Raw genomic sequence first — 22,443 nt, 5'->3', positions numbered from 1 at the left:
AGAACAAGAAACACAGGCAAACCTAAAGATTTGTACACGATAGAAGTGAAAACATAACAGACAAATCTACAAATAACCCAAACACAGAGTCCCAAAGTAACACACAGAAATAGCTTCAAATACTCCAAGTCAACCAACAGGTATGTTATTACAACATTCAAATATTTAGAAACCGGCTAAACTCATATTTTTGCCCCTGTACTTTCACATTTTTTTTTGGTGATTTTGTTGTTTCAATTACATCCCTGAACCATAAATTTTCAAGTCAATTAGACACCTCACCAAGAGCATACAACACACGCTCGCTGAATTGCCCAAATTACTCTCATTGTCGACCACCATCTCTGCCATGGCTTCTTCCTTTAGTGGCCGACAACAATTGGAATGCAAGGGATGGAGAAGAAAATGCATTGGGACGAAGGGGGTTTGTAGAGGGTGAGGGATTGGTACATATAGTGGCCCAACGAGGTTGGGTGGGTAGTGTGGGAGGACAAGAAGTAGTCAACAACGAGGCAGGGGAGGTGACCGACGACGAGTACAAAGGATGGAGGAGAAGGTGCAAGCCGAAGGCTATGGTGGAAGGTGTAGAGGTCGTCTCAACGGTGGTGAAAGGTGAAAAGGCGAAGGAGTCGTCAATTGGGGAAGACGAACTAATTGAATAGACAGTCGGTTGCTACAACTAAAGAAGAAGACTAATGGTTAGAGGCACCACCGACTGGGAAGACCATGATTGGAGAAGACAAATCAAGAGGTCTAGTCAACAGGAGAAGATCGACAATCAATTGCAATGATTGGAGAAGGCATAGGAACAATCGCGATTATTGAAAACAGTGATTGATGCAATCAACGATGACTACGAGGGGCTGACGACGATCAACGATGTTGAACAGACTTTCTCCTCCATTCCTTTGTACTTGTCACCAACCACCTCCCCTACCTTGTCGCCAGCTATTTTTTGCATGCACGTGAGGGAAAATTTGGGCATTTCGGCGCTTGCGTATTGCATGCATTGGTGAGGTGTGCAATTGACTAAAAAATGTATGGTTCAAGGGTGTAATCGAAATAACGAAAAGTTTGAATAACCACATAAAAAAACGTGGAAGTACAGAGGGACAAATATGGGTTTAGCCTTTAGAAACCTGTAGTGTATGGACTAAGTTCATGCATTCAATTTTCCCAACTAAAAATTATAATTAATAGGTGTGTATCATTCCAAACGTAGTCAAATACATCAAAATAGAGCCCAAACTAATTCAAACCACTGCCAAAGAATTAATTCAAATGGAGAATCACAAGGAGTGAAAATCTAACTATTCAGAACTTTAGGGGGTTGTTTAGTAGTGGAGAACTGCCCCAATTTTTTGGGGAATTACTCCACATAAAATGGAAAACTAGAAAACTTGTTCAAATATAAAAAAATTTCAAATGGAAAATTGGAAAACACAGTTGTTAGGAACCTAGAGTTTACCTAGGGTTTTAGGAGGAAATCTAAAAGAAACTGAGGGAGATGGAACAAAAAGTGAGGGAAAAACCAAAAGAAATGAGGGAGAATTCAAACAGAGTACAGAGAGATTAGGGAGAAAGAATCGAGAGAGAGGAAAGACAAAGAGAATTGATGAGAGAGAAGACTGAAATTCAATTATCATTCAACTACGAACATTCTCTACCTCCTTTAACCTATTTATAAGCTATTCTATCAATACAACTGAAAGGTATAGTCACTGAACTACAACAAACTAATACATATAATATATAATTACGATTATATCCTTGGGATTCTTGAGGTCTGGACAATTTCCCCCCTCCTTGAGAGGGTTCTTGTCCCCAAAAACTTCAGCAACTGGTCCAATTCTTCATCCAATCTCTGCTTTCACTATCTAATTGATCCTTCTTCTCTTTTTCCTTTCTTTCCTTCTCATCTTCAGCTTTTTCCTCTATTCTCTTATGTTCCTTTTCTTTTGTTTTTCTTGTAAATATAACATGTAGATCTCGATGATCTCCATGTCAAAGCTGTAAGATTCAGTAATTTCTTTAATCTCTGCTAAGACCAGGTCAACTGCCAATATATCTCCCGTTATCTCATTTCCAGTAACAAGAAGGAACTCAAAACTCTTCTGCAAGCCAAGATGTGATTTGATACTGCAACTCACCAACTAGAATATGAACAAACAAAACAACAAAAAACTCTTCCACCCTCTTCAGAGACGCATTGCGTTTCTTCTGTTCATCTTGCTTCAATTGTGTCCTCAATTCCTCCTAAGCCTTTTCCTACTCCCAGGTCCAACTGGATTCAACATTTCTAGAATCCAATAGTGCTTTAAATGCATATGTTGGCTCTTGCTTGCTAACGTACACCAACAATTCTTCTTTAACAAATGTCTCCTCCATTGGTGTCACAATTACTTTTCCTCATGTTTTTTCCAATTCAAATTGTTCCAAAGTTTCTTGTACTCCAGCACCAATTTTCTCACAAATGACTAATTTTTCAATTGAAACTTCCTAATCCAGGGTAGGTAATTCAGTAACTTCTTGCGAATTGAAGGTCTTAGGGAGGATTTCAGCAGCAACTGGAATCAATTCTGCAGTGGATGGTATATTGACCTTATACTTCTTAGAAAACATTATCAAAAATTCATCAAACTTCCTTGATAGGCCATCCAATTTTCTGTGAACTCTGTCCATAGGGTTCTCCAACTTCCAATCTGTCAAAATTGGAGAGAAAAGAAAATTGATTGATTTCATTGATCTTGTACAGTTCAATATATTTACAGTAAGTTGGCTAATCTACAAAAGGAAAACCTAAATTAAGGAATTCCTATAATGGAGAGAATCCCTAAATTAATGAATAAAACTGTTAAATCTGTACATCTATCTATACATTAGGAAACTCTCTAATCTTCTTAATTCACAGCTTTCAACTTTCCAAAGATACTTGAATAAATCTATCAGCCTATTTTCCAACACTCCCTCTCAAACTGGTAAATGAATATTATCCATTTCCAACTTGGAAATTAGTGTCTGAAACTTACGGTTGCCAATTCCCTTTTTGAACACATCTGCTAGTTGGGACTCTGAAGGCACATAAGGGGAGTGCAAATGAGACCATTGTCTAGTTTTTCCTTAACAAAATGTCTATCAACTTCAATGTGTTTTGTTTGATCATGTTGTACAGGATTATGTGCTATGCTGATGGCTGATTTGCTGTCACAATAGAGCTTCATAGGACCATCCCATTTAATCTTAAGTCTTCCAAAATAATTTTTAGCTATAGTAACTCACATATCCCCTATGCCATAGCTTTGAATTCAAATTCAGTACTTGACCTTGCCACCACATTCTGCTTCTTGCTTCTCCAAGTGACTAAGTTTCCTCCAAGAAAGGTGTAATACCCAAAGGTAGATCTCTTGCTTATCACTAGACTTGCATAGTCAACATCTGTATAAGCTTCAAGTGCAATCTTTGCATGCTTCTTGAACAATATTCCTTTCCCTATAGTCCCTTTTAAATAGTGTAATATTCTACAGATTGTCTGCAGATGTATTTCCTTTGAATTATGCATGAACTAGCTCACAACACTCACTGCATAGGCAATGTTTGGGCGTGTGTGAGATAGATAGATTAGTCGACCGACTAATGTCTGATACATTTCTTTATCTATTGTTGTGTCACCTTTAACTTCCCCAAGTTTGTGATTCAGATCTATAGGTGAGTTGGCAGGGCTTGCATGCCAATGTTCTTGTATCCCTCAAGAGATCAGTAATGTACTTTTGCTAAGAAATGAATATTTGTGTCTTGGACCGCGCTACCTCAATTCCTAGGAAGAACTTAAAGGTATCAGAGCTCATTAATTTCAAATTCCATCCTCAAGCATTGTCCTAGATTTTACCTTTCTTACTGATCATTCCCGATTACTATTATGTCATCCACATATACAATGAGGGTTGTGACTCCCTCTAAACCTAAATATTTGATAAATAGAGCGTGGTCTCCTTGATTTTCTTTGTAGCCCATGCTTACCAACACTTTAGTGAATCTCCCAAAAGTCCATGCGACTGTTTCAAACCAAATAGTGCTTTCTTAAGTTTGCATACCTTATTAGGAGCAATATTTCTAATGTAACCAAGTGAAATCTCCATATATATTTCTTTCTCAAGGTCTCCATATAAAAAGGTATTTTTCACATCAAATGTTGAAGGGGCCAATCAATATTTATAGCTAAAGACAAGATAATTCTCACCATGTTCATTTTTGCTATAGGTGCAAAGGTTTCTTGGTAGTCTATTCCATATGTTTGTGCGTATCCTTTTACTACCAGCTTTTCTTTGTACCTTTCTAATATCCCATCAGCCTTATATTTCATAATGTATACCCACTTGCACCCTACTAATTTCTTACCTTTTGGTAGTTCTACAATTTCCCATGTATTGTTTTTCTCCAAGGCCTACATTTCAACATTCATAGCATTTTTTCAATTCTCACAGGATAAAGCCTTAGAAAGAGTATTGGGAATTGTCACGGTGTTTGAATTTGAGAGGAAGCATCTAGGACAAGGTGAGCATCTCACAAATGACACAAACACTAAAATTGGGTATTGTGGTTATTTAGTACATTTTCTGGTTCCCTTCCTAATGGCAATAGGCAAATCAATTTCAAGTGTAGACTAAGAAGAATTAGAAGGTATTACCTCATTTCTAGGCTTCGAGTCTGATGCTTGAACTAGCCTCGGTTTAGGAGCTAGATTTTTCCTTCTTTAGTAGACTTAAGAAAATTTGTTATCAGAAGCATCCTCATTATCCCCATCTAAGGATACAAGTTCTAGTTCAAGATCAAATTGGGCTTTAAGTTGAGGTTTAGGGTATTGCTGATGTTTCATGGTTGTGGGTAGGTCTAGAAGGAAAGAATCCTTATCTTCCACAAGTGTTGTTCCCTCTAAAGATAAGGTTGGGTGAAGTATGGTACTGTCTCATCAAATGTTACATCAACTGATATGAGGAATTTTCTGGCTTGTGGGTAATAACATTTGTACCCCTTTTGAGTTGAAGAATATCCCACAAAGATGGTTTTGAGAGTTCTTGGATCCAATTTCCCTCAATTTTGATCATGAACATGAACATATGAGACACATCCAAATATTTTAGGAACAAAATGATTGGTTATACTTAGACTTCGATAAAACTGTGATAGTACATCCATGGGGCTTTTGAGACTCATTACTTGGGTAGGAAGTCAGTTGATAATATGAGTGATTGTGAGAACTATTTCCCCCCAATAATGTTTTGGAACATTTCTTTAGAATAGTAATGCTCGGGTTGTGGAAAGGAGGTGATCATTTTTCTTTTTGCTACCCCATTTTGTTGGGAGGTATAGACATAGGATGATTCATGAATAATCCCGTCTCTTTAAAAAAAAATAGAAAGGGTTTCATTGAAGTAATCTTTTACGTTGTTTGATCTAAACCTTTTACCTTGGACACTAAATTGGGTTTTTATCATTGGAAAGAATGTTTGGAAGTGCATCATTAACTTCGCTTTTGGACTCAAGCAGAAAAATCCAAATAACTCTGGTACAATCATTAGTGGATGACACAAACCAATGAGCCCCTGAAACATTAGGAATTGTGGATGGACCCCATATGTCACTATGAATCAAATCAAAGGGAACAGAGCTCCTTTTATTGATAATGGAAAAGGATGCACGTTTGTGTTTTGCAAAGTCACACACATAACAAACAAAAGGTTTATTTGCTAATCCTTTGAACAAGAAAGGAAACATAATTTCAAGAGTTCTAAAAGAGGGATGACCAAGCCTATAATGGTGAAGCCAAATCAGGTTTTCATTGGTGGAGTGGCGTTGTTTGGATAGGAGAATTAGGAGATGATTCTATTTATTGATGTTTGGTTTCTCAGACACATCAAGATAGTACAATCCGTTATTTTCCTCAACATATCCAATCATCATTCTCAAATCCTGATCTTGAAATAAACAATGAGTTGGGAAAAATATGACTTTGCAATTTAAATCTCAAGAGATTTCAGTGATAGAAACCAAGTTTGTGGACAATTTAGGAACATGAAGGACATTTTTAAGGGTGAGGTTTGGACTGATTCTTATATCTCTTATTCCAGCTACTATAGTAGGTGAATCATCTGCAGTAGATATTTTCTTGTTACTCAAACAGGGAGTGTATGTACTAAAGTTTTGAGAGGCATAGGTCAAGTGATATGTGGCTCTCGAATCAATAATCCATGAGTTTCTAAAGTTTTCTGAGACATTTAAACCATGAGAGCTTGGAAACTTACCTAAATGTGCCAATGAACACGTACTTGAAGGTTTTTCAAGAGATGCCAAGTTCTGCATTTTCTCAATGTCCTATTTATTGAAGTCCTTTGATTCTACGGCTTTCTCTTTTCCCTGTTGTACTGACACCTAGCGTGCTTGCCCTCTTTGTTGCCTATTCTGCTTGCCTTAGTTTCCCTACTCTTTACTAGGCGGTTTCCCATGAAGTTTCCAGCACTTCTCCCGAATATGTCTTGGAGTGTTACAATAGGTGCACCACAGAGAGTCCTAGTCTTCTCCACTTACAAACTTGGATTCAGTCTTCTAATGCTCCTTTGGACCACGGTTTGCAGCCTTTGTCAGCATGGCTGAAGTTTCTAGTGGTTTTGCTTCCAACATCACTCCTTCTACTCTCCTCGGCCAAAATGATGGATGCTACCTCATTGAGTGAAGGCAGATCTTCCTTACCTAAGACTTGGATTCTAACAGGATCAAATTCTGCATTTAGTTCAGTTAGAAAGTCATAGGTTTGATCCTTCTCAATAAATGCCTTTAACAAGGCTGTATTCTCGCTGTCTTTCATTTGTATTACATGATATTGGTCCATCTCCTGCCACAGCCCCTTCAGCAAATTCACATATTCTGTGAGTCTTATCCCCCTACTTGGTTGACATTGTTTTGACTCTCAACTTGTAAATTTGAGCTGCATCCCTTGACTTTGGAATAGGTTTGTCGGATTGATTCCCAAATCTCTCTTACTGTTGGTAGAAGCATTCATGTGTCGCTGATCTCTGGAGACATAGAGTTCCAGAGCCACGCCATAATCATAAAGTCTTGCTCGTCCCATGAGATGAAATTCAGATCTCCTTCCTTGGGTCTGGTTCTGAGTATGTGATTGAGTTTACCTTTTCCCTTTAAAATGGTCTTAATCAATTGTGACCATTTTAAATAGTTCTTCCCATTGAGTGGATATGCAGCACTGATTTGCTGCAGTTCACCGGACGTCGAATTTGCTGGCACTTCTTATGTGCTGTGAGAGATGACTTCAAAGGAGGCTGAGGTTGACATCCTTAGGAATATGGCGACACTTAGAGAAACAGTGATTGATGGCAATGAAGGCTGATGAAACAGTAATGGTGATGAACAGCTTATGACGGCAATAAAGGCCAACAATGGTATTCTTTGTCGCAGGTTACCAGTGATGGGTTAGAGAGGTCGCCGGTGAACCTGCAATGCAGCGGCAGCAATGAACAACATTGTTTCCCTCGGCTTGCAACAGTGCAGACAGCGATAGAGGCTGTCGGCGGTGACTGCTTGAAAGATTCCTAGGTTTCTAATCCAGGAATAAAGGCTGAATTGCAATCAAGGCAGAACTTGCAGATAGATGGTGACAACAATGAAGGCTAGAAAGAAAAGATACCCTAAAAATTGGGCTCTGATACCATGTCAAAATTGGAGAGAAAATAAAATTGATTGATTTCATTCATCTTGTACAGTCCAATATATATACAGTGAGTTGGCTAATCTACAAAAGGAAAACCTAAATTAAGGAATTCCTATAATGGAGAGAATCCCTAAATTAATGAATAAAATTGTCAAATCTGTACATCTATCTACACATTAGGAAACTATCTCTAATCTTCTCAATTCACAGCTTTCAACTTTCCAAAGATACTTGAATAAATCTGACAGCCTGTTGTCTAACACAATCCAATGTCTCATGATTCTGGTTGTTTGCCCAATGATTTCTATTATGTCCAACTAAAATTGTAGCATTCTTCTACTACAGTTGAGACGCAAATTGTTTCATGCGTGTGCTGTCAGCCATGGCAGAAATCTCACGAGCAGGAGAAGTCGAAGGCCAAGGAACTGCTCGACAACCTCCTATGACTCAATCGGTCCTGACCCAACCTCTAGAAATCGCCTCCCAAGAACCACCTCTAAACTGATTCTGGTCCTTGCCTAGATTGAGATTCAACAAACCTGATCTGTCTTCAAATTCTAATTGAACCTGAATCTAATTTTCAGTAAATCTAATCCGCCTTGTTTGAAATTGCTTCCAGGAATTGCTTAGATCTGAAAAACACCCTATGGATGAATGACTTGCGGGTCTATTATTGATACTGCTGAGTTAATTATATACAGGAAGTACCATACAGTATAAGTGTAGTATGTGCAATACAAGTGTAGTACAAGTGTATTAATATAGTACAAGTATAGAGTACAATATATATATACATACTATGCTAACACGTCCCCTTCAAACTGGGACATATAGGTCAAATGCACCAAGGGTTGTTACAAATGAAACCAATGCGATAACCTTTGAGAGACTTAGTAAAGATATCGACTAGTTGGTCAGCTGAGTTAACAAAACTAGTAGTAATACATCTTAACAAAATCTTCTGTCAGATCCAATGGATACGACAATTGGTATCAAAGTATTCGCTCCTGGCTTCTAAGGAATTGAAGAACTCAGCAATGGCGGCGGTACTCGCATGAAGCAAATGGAATTATAGCTCCAACAAGTGTGGACTATGGTGATGGATGTACAAACTCGAGTCACATTGATGGAGGACTCGTTGGGATCGGTGATAGATTGGAGATTAGAGGAGGCAACAGATCGATTGCGCGAAGATATGCGCAACCAAATTAGAGAGGAAATGCGAGAGCAAAGCAATATGTTGCGCGATCAAATACAGCAGTTCATGCTTATGTTCTCAAGTCAAGCTCAAGCGAGGCTATCATCAGACTTTCCCCCGAGAGGAAGATCGGATCTGATCTTGCCAAGAATCGGTACGAGCCAAAGGGTGGTGTCAAGCCTCGAGAAAGAGGCTTGAATTCGGCTAGTTTAAGAAGAGAGAAAAGAAGATCAAAGAGAGAATTAAGAGGGAGAGAGAGAGGGAGGGAGGGACAAATTAGAGGGAAAATATTCAATTCACATTCAAAAATGAATTCTCCTCCTCTCGCGTGAGAGCCTTATATAGGTTGTTCCCAACGGTTACATTCAAACTGAGGGTATTATGGGAAGAGCTACCTTAGCAGAATCGATTAGCTCCCTCCAATGCTACAAGTAGAATCTTAAAATGCAAACGAAAATTACAATGCAACCCTTGGGGTCATGACACTCTCCCCCCTTCAAACACATTCTTGTCCCCAAGAATCCCTCACAGTAGGCCAGCCACTCGTGGGAATTTTGGCAACAACTCAGGTAGATACTCCCATGTAGTATGATTTGGTTGTAACTGCGATCACTGGACTGAGACTTGTGTTAGGGATGTTGCTCCCTGATAGACCACCCTCTTGTCTAGGATGGCCTGAGGCTCTAGGGTCTCTTCTAGTTCATCTTCTATTGTCAGTAATTGTTGGCTAGTGGTGGCCCTCGGTTCAATGGATTTCTGGAGCAAGGACACATGAAACACCAGATGCACGTTGATTCCCTCAGGCAACCTTAGCTTGTAGGCTACCTTCCCCATTCTAGCTTCAATGACATAGGGTCCAAAGTACTTGGGACTGAGCTTTGATGCAGGTGTTGAGGTGAAGGGTTGTTGCAAGAACCTCTTCACTTTAAGGAACACTTTGTCCCTGATCTCAAAAGCCTTGTCACTTCTCCTCTTGTCAGTTACTTGCTTCATCCTGTTTTGGGCCTCATCTAGCTCATTCTTTAGAGTAGAGAGCATGTCCCTCATCTGTTGTAAGTATTGCTCCACCATTGCTAGGCTAGAAGAACTGCTAGATATAGCCAACAAGAGAGGGGGCTTGTACCCAAACACAGCCTCGAAGGGGCTTATCTTGATGGCACTATGAAAACAAGAATTGTACCACTACAGAGCTAGTGGTAACCACTTGTTCCAACTCTTTGGCCTCGTAAAACACATGCACCTTAGGTAGGCTTTGAGACATTGGTTGACCTTCTCCATTTGGCCGTCGGTTTGAGGGTGGTAAGCAATGGACTGCTGCAACCCTACTCCCAGCTTCTTGAACAATTCTTGCCAGAAATTGCTGGTGAAGATTTTATCCCTGTCAAATATTATTGTCTTAAGGACCCCACGTAGCTTTACCACTGAATCCAAGAACACCCTAGCCACCTCTTGGGCCGAGAAAGGATGTGTGAGATTGAGGAAATGCCCAAGTTTAGTCAATCTGTCTACCACTACTAAAATCACGTTCTTGCCTTCAGATTGGGTAACCCCTCCACAAAATCCATGGAAATCCCTTCCCATGCCTATTCTGGAACCTCTAAAGGCTGCAACATGCCAGGGTATGGCACTTGCTCGTGCTTACACCTCTGGCATGTCTCACATGCCAGCACAAATTCTACCACATCCCTCCTTTGTTTTGGCCAAAAGAATAACTGCCTAATCTTGTGGTAGGTGACCTTAATCCCTAAATGACCCCCTAAGGGTGAGCAATGTGGGGACTTCAATATCTTTTCTTTCAACCCCTTATCATCTCCCACAACCAGCCTGCCCTGAAATCTGATAAGGCCATTGGACATTGAATATCCTTTCTCCCTTGCATTTTGAACTGCCAATTTGGTTAAGAGTTCTTTCACCCACTCAGTATGTTCATAACTTTGCACCACTTCTTTCATCCATTCTGGCACCACTGCCGTGATGGTATGGCATTGACCCTCCTTGTCATTATCCTCCCTTCTTGATAGGGCATCAGCCACGATATTTTCCTTCCCATTACGGTAAAGTATAGTATAGTCCAATCCCATGAGATTGGATACTCCTTTCTTCTGAAGTTGGGACTATAGTCTTTGCTGGGATAGGAATCTGAGGCTCCCGTGATTTGTTTTAATCACGAAAGAGCTACCCTCTAGGTAATGCCTCCATTTGTCCACAACCTTCAGCACTGCTAGCAGCTCCCTCTCATACACACTCCACCCCAAATGCTTAGGTCCTAGAGCCTGACTGATGTAGGCAATAGGCCTTCCTTTTGCATTAGTACAGCTCATATTCCCTTATCACAAGCATCCGTCTCTACTGTGAATTGTTTGGAAATGTCGATTAGGGCTAATACAGGTGCTTGTGTCATTGCCTTTTTGAGTGTCAAGAAAGCTACTTCAGCTTGGGGATTCCAATGGAAACCTTCTTTCTTTAATAGATTCATCAGAGGTCTACTAATCACCCCATAATGCCTTATAAATTTTCGATAATAACCTGTTAATCCCAAAAAACCCCTCAGTTCTCTTACTGATATAGGCCTTGGCCACACCACCATTGTTGTGACCTTGTTGAGATCAGTTTTAACCCCCTCCTCCAATATAATATGCCCCAAATATCCCACCTCATTCCTAACAAAAATACACTTAGATAGCTTAACATACAATTGGTTCGTTCTAAGGACTCCAAATACAGTTTGAAGGTGGGTTATGTGTTGTTCAAGGCTTAGACTGTAGATTAGTGTATTGTCAAAAAAGACTAGGATGAACTTTCGAAGATAGGGACAAAAATTTGGTTCATGAGTACTTGAAAGGTAGCAGGAGCATTAGTAAGACCAAAAGGCATGACTACAAATTCAGATAGACCTTGGTGGGTTCAAAAGGCTATTTTGGGGATATCAATGGGTTTCATCTGGATTTGATGATATCTGGATCGAAGGTCTAGTTTAGAGAAAATTTTGGCTCCTGCTAATTCATCCAATAGATCATCTATAAGGGGAATAGAAAATTTGTTCTTGATGGTATGAGAATGATGCGGTCACCAATCAAGACCTGGTCCAAGTTCGACCCAACCAAATCGGAATAGTATTACCAGAATAGTAGTGTCGGAACAATATTTTAATACTTCTTAAGTTTTAGAATTCTACTTAATTTAGGATTCTACTTCATATTTGATTAGGGTTTTATTTCTATTAGGATTTTAGTTAAATTTTGTTTACAAATATTATATGGATTTAGATTAACCAAATACTATAAATATGCCTAGGATCTAGAGTTTGTAATCTTTGTAATCAAATTTTTCTCAATCAAATTTCAGCAACCTATTCGGGTTTTTTTAGCAAAATAGTCTTGTTTTTGCATCTTCTTGAAAGCCAAGCTTCGGCCATTGAAATTTGCTCTTTTAAGGGTTTATTTTGGTGTGTTTTTTTTACATACACTACATGTTGCGTCAGCTGATATCATAGCGGTTCATCAACCAATCAGATGGCCAATCTTGAAGGTAACGGTAGCAACCAGTCTCGTGACGGTAATCGGGGGCTGCCCGTGGTTTGGAGAACAATCGAAGAACAACGGGAAATAACTCATACAATTAAGCAGCAATTAGAGTGAATCCGCAACCAATTGGGCGTTTTACAACGAGTTAAGGATAATCGGAACCGGACTAATGGCGTGAATCAAGCCGGCTATGTTAAACTGGGAAGACCAGCCATTAATCTTGTCCTCATTAATCCTAGAAGATCAATGATAGATGATAGCGACGATGAGGTTGATCTTGGTCATATGATAGCCAACCCTAGTGGTAAAGGGGTTAGGAGGAATTGGCATCAACACAACCATTGGGGAAACAATGAGTATAAACTAAAGAATGGATTTTCGATGAGTTTGGAGCTTGATTTTGATGAGGTTGTTGTCCCAGCAACCTCAACATTTGCAAACTCAAGTCTGATTTATGCTAACATGACAGAAACTCTAAGGTTATTGACTCATACTGGGGTTTTTCCAGTCTCGAGGGCTCACGCATTGCTTCACAACCCAAGGATGGTGGTGTTTCTTCTGATCGGCTTGCGACAGTAAAGGAGATGGAGGTCATGGTAACAAATCCTTCTACAGTTTATTCAAGCTCTGGCATGGTTGAATTGAAGACAATAAGAACATATTCACCTTTGCGATTACAAAAGCAAGATGGTCACAGGGGTCTCTTTGTTGATAGGGGTGTTGGATCTCCCAAGCTAGTTAACTCAGCTCCTGCTATAGCTGATCAAGTGCTTACACCAGAGGAGGATTCAAGCATCAATATTTTAAATGATGGAGAGGCTACTGGTAGTCAAGGAATACGCCTTCATTCGAAACAGTTGCAAAAGAATGTGTTAGGCCACCGATACTGCAAACATACCAAAGGCGTAACAAGAATCAAGGGAATATGGGGGACACTGCGAAAGGGAGTAACGGCCAGCATGTGCGCCAGGGGTAGAATAGGCACTTGGTTGGTTTGTTACACAAACCAGCATGTGCATGAACAACCTATAAAAAGGCGGTTAGAAGAGAGAAAAGTGTGGAGAATTTAGAGTTTTCGGGCAAGAGAGTCCTGGGCCTCTCGAATGCCCAGTTTTGTTGCTTATTTCCATTGATTTCTTTGTAATTGAGAGTTGCAATACAGCAGAAACTCACCTAATCCTCTGGAAAATCCTACCTATTGTGTTGAATCTCATCAATTTGGTATCAGAGCATTCGTCGATCACCATGGTGAACTTAACCGAGAGGGTGGGGGACCTGGAGGAGAAGGTAGACACGATGAAGGAAGAGATTCAAACAATAAACCGCAACGTAGCATAAATGCTCGAACAGTTCGCCATCCTGCGAACAAGGTGGGACGAACAAGAATGGGAGAGGAAGGCTAAAGCCCATGGGGGTGGATGGCCAACGGAGTTTACCCCAGATTCCGAAGTGACTCCGGGGGCGGCATGAACCAAGGAATGGAGGGGGGCATGAGTGCTGCATGGCGTCAGGAAGGGAGAGGTCGGCGACCGAAAATGCCGACCTTCGTGGGAGACAACCCGGACGACTGGATTTTCAAGGCGGAGAGGTACTTCGCGATCAACCAGCTGTCCGATGATGAGAAGATCGAGTCCGCAGCGTTGTGCTTCGAGGCAAGGGCCCTCGCTTGGTTCCAGTGGAAGTCTAGGCGCAAGGGGATCCGCAGTTGGGAAGGGCTCAAGCAGGGAATTCTCAACCGATTCCGTTCAACTCAAGAGGGGTCGCTAGAGGAGAGGTTCCTGGCTCTACGACAAGATGGTGCTGTCAAGGATTACCGGCTGATGTTCGAGACTTTGGCCGCACCAGTGTCGGACATCTCTGAGGTGTTCTTGTAGGGCCATTTCATCAACGGCCTTAAGCCAGAAATCAAGGCTGAGATCAGGGTACTGCAACCTAGGGGGTTGGATCGGATCATGATGATGGCGCAGTGTATCGAGGATAAAAATGCGGCCATGCCCAGCTGCAGTAGGGCGTTCGGACCAGCGAGGAGCAATTTCTCTATCCACTCTACAACAATGTTGTTCGACCCCCCCTCCCATACAATCAAGAAGCCCGACTCCTCATTCGAGAGTCTTTGGTCAGGTGAGCAACAAGCTACCAGTGGCTAATAGTGGCAGCAATGGCTCTTTTAAACGACTCAGTGAGGCCGAGTGGAAAGCCAAAAGGGAAAAGGGATTATGCTTTCGTTGTGATGAAAAATATTCAGTTGGCCACAAGTGCAAGAACAAGGAGTTGCACATTATGATGATTTACGATGAAGAAAGGGAAGAGGAAGGAGCCGAGGTGGAAACAGGAGATGGAAGAGAAGAAGAAGAGGAAGTTGGGCATGGCAGTGAGGTCATTGAACTCTCCATGAATTCGGTGGTGTGGTTGACAACACCGCAAACAATGAAGCTGCAAGGGGATATAGAAGGGCAACCAGTGGTAGTACTTATTGATGGAGGGCGACGCACAATTTTATAGCTGCAAAACTGGTGCAACGGTTGGGGTTGCCACGAACAGAAACTACCGAATATGAGGTGATCATGGGGACAGGAATGGCGGTGCAAAGGGCCGGCATTTGCAAAGGGGTGAAATTGCACCTACAAAACTTACAAATTGTGGAGGATTTTCTGCCCTTGGAGTTGGGTAGTTCTGATGTAATCCTTGGGATGAAGTGGCTGGCAGCAGTGGGGAAGATGAGAGTGGATTGGAAGGCTTTGACTATGAAGTTTCAGGTTGGGGGATTGGCCGTGACCTTGCAAGAAGATCCCAGCTTGAGCAAAAGCTTGGTATCCTTGAAGGCTATGATGAAGGCCTTCAAGGAGAATGGAGAAGGAATGTTGCTGGAACTGGGAACGTTGGCAACTGAATACAATGGCAGTCAGGTAGAGGTTCCATTGTTCCTAAAAGAGGTGTTAGCGGAGTTTGAGGAGGTGTTCACAACACCTGAAAGGCTACGTCCTTCCAGAAAAAAGGATCATGCAATCAACCTACTACTAGGCACGGTACCGGTTAGTGTGCGGCTCTATCATTATCCTTACTTACAAAAAAACGAGATTGAGAAGATGGTAGGAGAGATGCTAGCAGCGGGGATTATACAACCAAGTTCCAGCCCTTTCTCTAGTCCGGTCCTGCTTGTCAAGAAGAAGGATGGCAGGTGGCGTTTTTATGTGGACTATAGGGCTTTGAATAAGGTGACCGTGCCCGACAAGTTTCCAATTCCAATAATTGAGGAGTTGTTGGATGAGCTTCATGGGGCCAAGGTCTTTTCCAAACTCGACCTTAAATCTGGGTATCATCAAATTCACGTTAGAGCTGAGGACATTCCCAAGACAGCCTTCCGGACGCATGAAGGCCATTACGAGTTCCTCGTAATGCCTTTCGGATTGACTAACGCGCCAGCCACGTTCCAGTCGCTGATGAATGATATCTTCAGGGAGCAAATGAGGCGTTTTGTGTTAAGTCTTTTTTGATGACATATTGGTTTTTAGCAAGGATTTTGAACAACATGCACAACACTTATGTTGTGTTCTGGAAGTGCTGGCAGCTAACCAACTATTTGCGAATAGGAAGAAGTGTTTGTTTGGACAACTGGAAATTGAGTACTTAGGCCACATTATATCACAGCAAGGGGTTTCAACTGATTGTAGCAAGATCAAAGCTATGTTAGATTGGCCCACTCCCACCACATTGAAGGAATTGCGTGGTTTCCTTGGTCTCACGGGATATTATCGGCGCTTTGTTAAGGATTATGGCAGGACAGCATGGCCTCTCACGGAGCGACTTCGAAAGAACAATTTTTCCTGGGATGAGGCAGCTGAGCAAGCTTTCCAACGGCTCAAGGCTGCCATGGTATCTCTGTCTGTTCTGGCTTTGCCGAATTTTGACAAGCCATTCGTGGTTGAGACGGATGCGTCTGGACAAGGTATGGGGACAGTTTTAATGCAAGATCATAGACCTATTGCCTATTTCAGTCATGCATTTAATCAGTTGGGGAAGAGGAAATCAGTTTATTATGAGAGAGAATTGATGGCCATTGTATTTGCGGTGCAAAAGTGGCGGCATTATTTGTTGGGATAGAAGTTTGTGGTCAGGACCGACCAAAAGAGCACCAAATTTCTGATGGAGCAAAGGTTGGTTAGCCCAGAATATTAGAAGTGGATGCTTAAGTTAATGGGATTTCAGTTCGAAATTCAATATAGGCCTGGACTGGAAAACAAGGCAGCAGATGGTTTGTCCCGCATCAGCCACTCTGCTGCCCTCTTAACATTAACCGTTCCTCAGGTTCTCCAACTTGATCAGCTGGCTCGGGAAGTAGAAGAAAATGAGTGGCTGCAAGGGGTGGTCAAGGATCTCCAGCTTGATCCTACTTCCAGACCCCATTTCCAGCTGGTGGATAGCCACCTCCTCTACAAGGGTAGGTTGTACCTACCGAAGGGCTCTTCTCTCATTCAATTGCTTTTACATGAGGGACATGATGGGAAGGTGGGAGGGCACTCGGGATTCTTGAAAACCTACAAGAGGATTGCAGCCAGTGTATACTGGCCAGGTATGAAGAGGGACATCCACAGGTATGTGAGTCATTGTGCTGTCTGCCAACAAAACAAGGTACTAGCCCTGAAGCCAGGAGGGCTCCTGCAGCCCCTTCCTATCCCAAACCAAATTTGGGACGACATTGCTATAGACTTTACCGAAGGCTTACCAAGGTCGGGCAAAATGGACTCGATTTTGGTGGGTAGTAGATAGACTCAGTAAGTATGGGCATTTCATCGGGCTTAAACACCCTTTTACAGCTGGAGAGGTGGCAGGAATTTTCATCAAGGAAGTTGTGCGGCTTCATGGTTTACCCCGGTCCATTGTATCCGATCGGGACAAGATCTTCATGAGCAAATTTTGGGAGGAGTTGTTCTGCCTCCAAGGCACCAGGCTCCACCGCAGCACAGCTTACCATCCACAAACGGAGGTGCTAAATAGGACATTGGAGACATACCTTCGCTGTTTTGCTTCCTCTAAACCTAAAGCTTGGTTTGTGTGGCTTCCTTGGGCTGAACTTTGGTACAACACTTCGTACCACACAGCCTCGAGAATTACACCCTTCCAGGCCGTTTATGGGCGAGAACTGCCAGCCATATTGAGGGTTGAAATGGGATCCACTCCTGTTTTAGTAGTGGAGCAACAATTGGTTGAAAGAGATCACATTTTGGAAGAACTCAAGGCACAACTATTAAGGGCTCAGGTAGTAATGAAGAAGGGGGCTGATATGAAAAGAAGAGCAGTGAAGTTTAAGGGTGGGGACTTAGTTTACTTGAAATTAAGACCCTATCAGCGAAAGACATTGGCTGGTTGTTCCAATGAGAGGTTGGCTCCTAGATTCTATGGTCCATTTGAAGTGGAAAAGGAAATTGGGCTTGTAGCTTACAAGTTAAAGCTGCCTTCACACTGCAGCATTCACCTAGTCTTCCATGTGTCCCAGCTATGAGAAGCCAAAGGTGCATTGCAAGCCACTATGGAGATTCCTAATCAGTTAAGTGCAGAATTGGAAATGTTGGTGGAACAGGAGGCAGTGCTGGGGGACAGGCCAGGAACAGGAAGTAATTTACGGGGATTGGATGTCCTACTCCAGTGGAAGGGGTTACCTCCTTTGGAAGCCACTTGGGAGCCTTATAGCCTGATTCAGCAGCAATTTCCCTCTTTCCACCTTGAGGACAAGGTGACAGTTGGGGAGGGGAGTAATGTTAGGCCATCGATACTGCAAACATACCAAAGGCGTAACAAGAATCAAGGGAATATGGGGGACACTGCGAGAGGGAGTAACGGCCAGCATGTGCGCCAGGGGTATGTCATAGCCCAAGGGTATAATTGTAATGGGTATAATTGTAATGGCCGGTATAAGGGTAGTTGGGCATAATTGTAAGGTATAGTGGCAGAATTGTAATACTTTCTGGTTGCCAATTCAATTGGCGCACGCTTGGGCAGTTGCCTAACTGCCGCGCCCCCACTTGTAAGTCCTATAAATAGAGATAGGCTGAGGATGGGGAACTCATGTGAGGATTATGCCACTGACTTCCTTTCCCTCTCATTCTCATTCACACATCTCTCGTTCTCTCTAAATTCTGCTCCTCTCTTTCCCTCTCAAATTCTTCCCGCCTAATTGTCCCTTCCAGAATTTCGGAAGAAACCTCTTCTACAAGGATCGAGCGTGACATTTGGTATCAGAGCCCGCGACCTGGCAGAGAGGATGGCTGATGGAACGCGAGCGAAGCAGATGGAGGTAAGACTGGATGCGATCGAATTGGGATTGCGACAACACTAGGAACTGGTGGATGATCGGTTGGAGACGCTGGAGTTAGGGATCCGGAATACACAAGAGGAGATCCACAAGAGTCGATCGGAATACACGGCTACTTTGGATCGAGCCGTGACTGGATTACGGGAGGAATTCTCAAGTCTCAGCCAACAACTGTCGGCAACGTTGAGCATGTTTGCTAGGCAGCCGAATGTCAGTTTACCGACGGATTTTCCCCCAAGGACGACAACGGCACCAATACTTACTGCACCGCTGAGTAGGCAGCGACCACAGGAACCCACGGAGGCAGGGGAGGGGGCACAACATAGGGGTCTAGGGGGTAACAATTCCGTTCAGACGGGGCTGAGGATGGAGATTCCGACCTTTGATCGTGATAGACCGAGGTGGTAGATACGCAGATGCGAACGAGTGTTCTATCAACATCGAATTTCAGAAGGTGATAAGGTATGTATGGCTACCTCCTATCTTGATGATGTAGCGGATGCCTGGTTCCAAAATTGGAGTCGAGGCAGGCTGGACTTGAGTTGGCCAGAGTTTGTTAACCAACTGTGCAGAAGGTTCGGAGAGAAGACCAGATCGGATGTAATTGAGGAGTTTAACAAATTAAAACAGAATGGAACAGTGGAGGAGTACCAAACTAGGTTTGAAGAACTAAGATCCCTGCTATCCCTATCACAACCTTACTTAGACGACGAATATTTCGTTTCGAGCTTTATAAGTGGTTTGGATGAGTTAATTAGACCAACTGTTAAGATGCTATATCCCACAACTGTGGCACAAGCAGCTGAGCAAGCTAGACTGCAAGAGCTTGCAATGGAAACGTTTACGAAGAGACATAAGTTGTCGACCAAAAACAGCAGGGAAGATCACATCTATGGGGGATATCACAAGAGTAGTAGCTTACAGAGTCCGCGGGGAGGACCTATCAGTAGGGTTCTCCAACCAGCGACTCAACCGAGAAGTCTCACACTGGACCAAAAGAGGCAACTAGGCCTATGCTTCCGTTGCGGCGAAAAGTATGGGCAAGGCCACCAGTGTAAGAAGCTACTGCTTACCATGGAAGGTCAGGAGGAAAACGGGGAGGAGGAAGCGGATATGGATGAAAATGAAGGAATGTCGATGGAAAAAGAGGGAGGTGAGATATCAATGCACGCTTTGCAGGGCCAAGCAGCTGGTAGAGTGGTGAAGGTGACTGGGATGGCCCGGAAGAGAAAGATAGTCGTATTGATAGACAGTGGCAGCACACATAGCTTCCTAGATGAGACCACAGCCCACAACTTACAGTGTAATCTCCAGGAGACTCCACCACTGTCAGTATTAATAGCTGATGGAACCAGAATGGTTAGCCAATTCCGATGTAAGGGCTTCAAATGGCTGATGAGTGGAAGGGAATTCTCAGCTGATCTGAGAATCCTCAAGTTGGGAGGATGCCATGTGGTATTGGGGGTAGATTGGATGAAGACGGTGAGCCCCTTGATATTTGATTTCAACACGCTGGAAGTAACCTTTAATTTGGAGGGCCATCAGGTTACCTTACATGGGAGTCAAGAAACAGGGGATTGTAAGTTGGCTTCAGGGAAACGGATCCAAAAATTGCTAGAACAAGGGAGTACTACCGTGGGGTAGTTGCACTCCATTTATACAATGGACGTGGAGACATCATCAGAGGAAGAGCAGGAGCTTACTGTACCCAATAACACCACTTCAGCATTGATGGACAGTAAGGTACACCTTCCTTTACCTATCCATAATCTTCTGATGGAATTTGGGGATCTGTTTGCTACTCCCCAAACCTTACCACCCCATAGAATCCTTGACCATTCCATTCACCTAAAAACCAACAGTGAACCAATCAATCTAAAGGCCTACCGGTATTCTCCCATACAAAAAGCTAAAATCGAAAAACTCATAAGAGAGATGTTGTCCCGAAACTTGATCCAACCAAGCCAAAGTCCATATGCATCACCCGTCCTCCTAGTGAAAGAAAGATGGAACTTGGAGATTCTGTGTAGATTATAGGCAACTCAATTCACTAACCATCAAGAACCAATTTCCTATACCCATTATCGAAGATCTACTTGATGAGTTAATAGGCGCTTCCATCTTTTCTAAGCTTGATTTAACCTCCGGCTACCACCAAATCCGTATGAGATCAGCCGATTGTCCTAAGACAGCCTTTAGAACCCACCAAGGGCATTACGAATTCTTGGTAATGCCCTTCGGCCTCACCAACGCGCCCGCAACCTTCCAAGCGTTGATGAACCAAATTTTCACTCCCTATTTACGCAAATTCATACTAGTCTTTTTTTATGACATCCTCATTTACAGCACCACCTTGGACCAGCATTTAACCCACCTTAAACTAGCATTTCAGATCCTCCGATTCCATCAGCTATATGTGAAGAGGTCTAAATGCTCTTTTGCAGAAGGACAGGTTGAATATTTGGGTCACAATATTTCTGGCCGAGGGGTTAGTACTGATCCTCACAAAATTGACGCTATGAAGACCTGGCCCCGGCCAAAAACCCTGAAGGAACTAAGGGGATTCCTAGGCCTAACTGGTTATTACCGGCGCTTCATACAAGGCTATGGAATAATCAGTAAACCCCTGACCAATCTACTTAAGAAGAATAACTTTGGGTGGGGACCGGAAACTGAGAATGCTTTTGAATCCCTGAAAACAGCCATGTCGCAAGCTCCCACACTGGCTCTGCCTGACTTCTCCAAGGAATTTATTTTAGAAACAGATGCATGTGACTCCGGCATAGGGGCCGTGCTGAGCCAGGGCGGGCGTCCAGTGGCCTACCTAAGTCAGGCATTAGCTCCTCGACATCAAGGCCTCAGTATATATGACAAGGAGTTGTTAGCAGTCCTCATGGCAGTCGAAAGGTGGAGATACTACTTGGAGGGCAGGAAATTCACCATCAAGACGGATCACGAGAGCCTCAAATTTTTAGCACAGCAACGGGTACACAACCAGTTACAGAGGAAGGGCATAACCAAACTGATGGGTTTTGATTTTACCATCTTATATCGCAAGGGAAAAGAGAACAAGGCAGCCGATGCTTTGTCCAGAAGAGATGCTCTAGCTGCTTGTCAGGCCATTTCGGCTATAGTGGCAGATTGGGTGCAAGACATTGCCCATAGTTATGACCAGACCCCCTGGATTAAAGAATTACTTATCCGGCTCTCCGCACAAGCCACTGATGATTCACCCTACCAATTAAAGGGGACTATTGAGGTTCCAGAATAGAGTGGTGATTGGGGACGATGAATTGTTGAAGACCAAAATATTACAAAGCCTGCATGACTCTCCTATAGGGGGACATTCTGGGCTCAATGTAACCTACCAGCGGGTGAGGCAACTCTTTTATTGGAAGGGCCTAAAGAAGGATGTCACCAAACTTGTTACAGAATGTACTATTTGCCAAAGGTGCAAACATGAGCAAGTTCCTTATCCTGGCCTCCTTCAGCCCTTGGAAATTCCCTCAGAGGCCTGGGAAATCATCTCCATGGACTTCATTGAGGGATTACCAAAATCGGAAGGGGCGGACACTCTTTTGGTGGTGGTGCAAAGTTAACGAAATTCAGCTACTTCCTCACCTTGGCCCATCCATTCACAGCCACGGAAGTTGCACGGAAACTAATGGCTTCAGTGTTCAAAGTCCATGGG

At 42.8% G+C, this 22,443-nt stretch overlaps 1 protein-coding gene across 1 annotated transcript in view; it reads right to left on the bottom strand.

Annotated features, from left to right (window-relative positions):
• The window catches only part of LOC127788652 (pentatricopeptide repeat-containing protein At2g37320), a 35,276-nt gene that overhangs the window by 3,157 nt on the left and 9,676 nt on the right, over positions 1 to 22,443 (bottom strand). The gene's annotated exons all lie outside the window — the stretch shown is intronic.

Source organism: Diospyros lotus, chromosome 13 (assembly GCF_014633365.1).
Source record: "Diospyros lotus cultivar Yz01 chromosome 13, ASM1463336v1, whole genome shotgun sequence".
Lineage (NCBI taxonomy): Eukaryota > Viridiplantae > Streptophyta > Magnoliopsida > Ericales > Ebenaceae > Diospyros > Diospyros lotus.
Note: the sequence above shows the minus strand (reverse complement) of the source record. Positions and strands in the feature narration are given on the sequence as shown.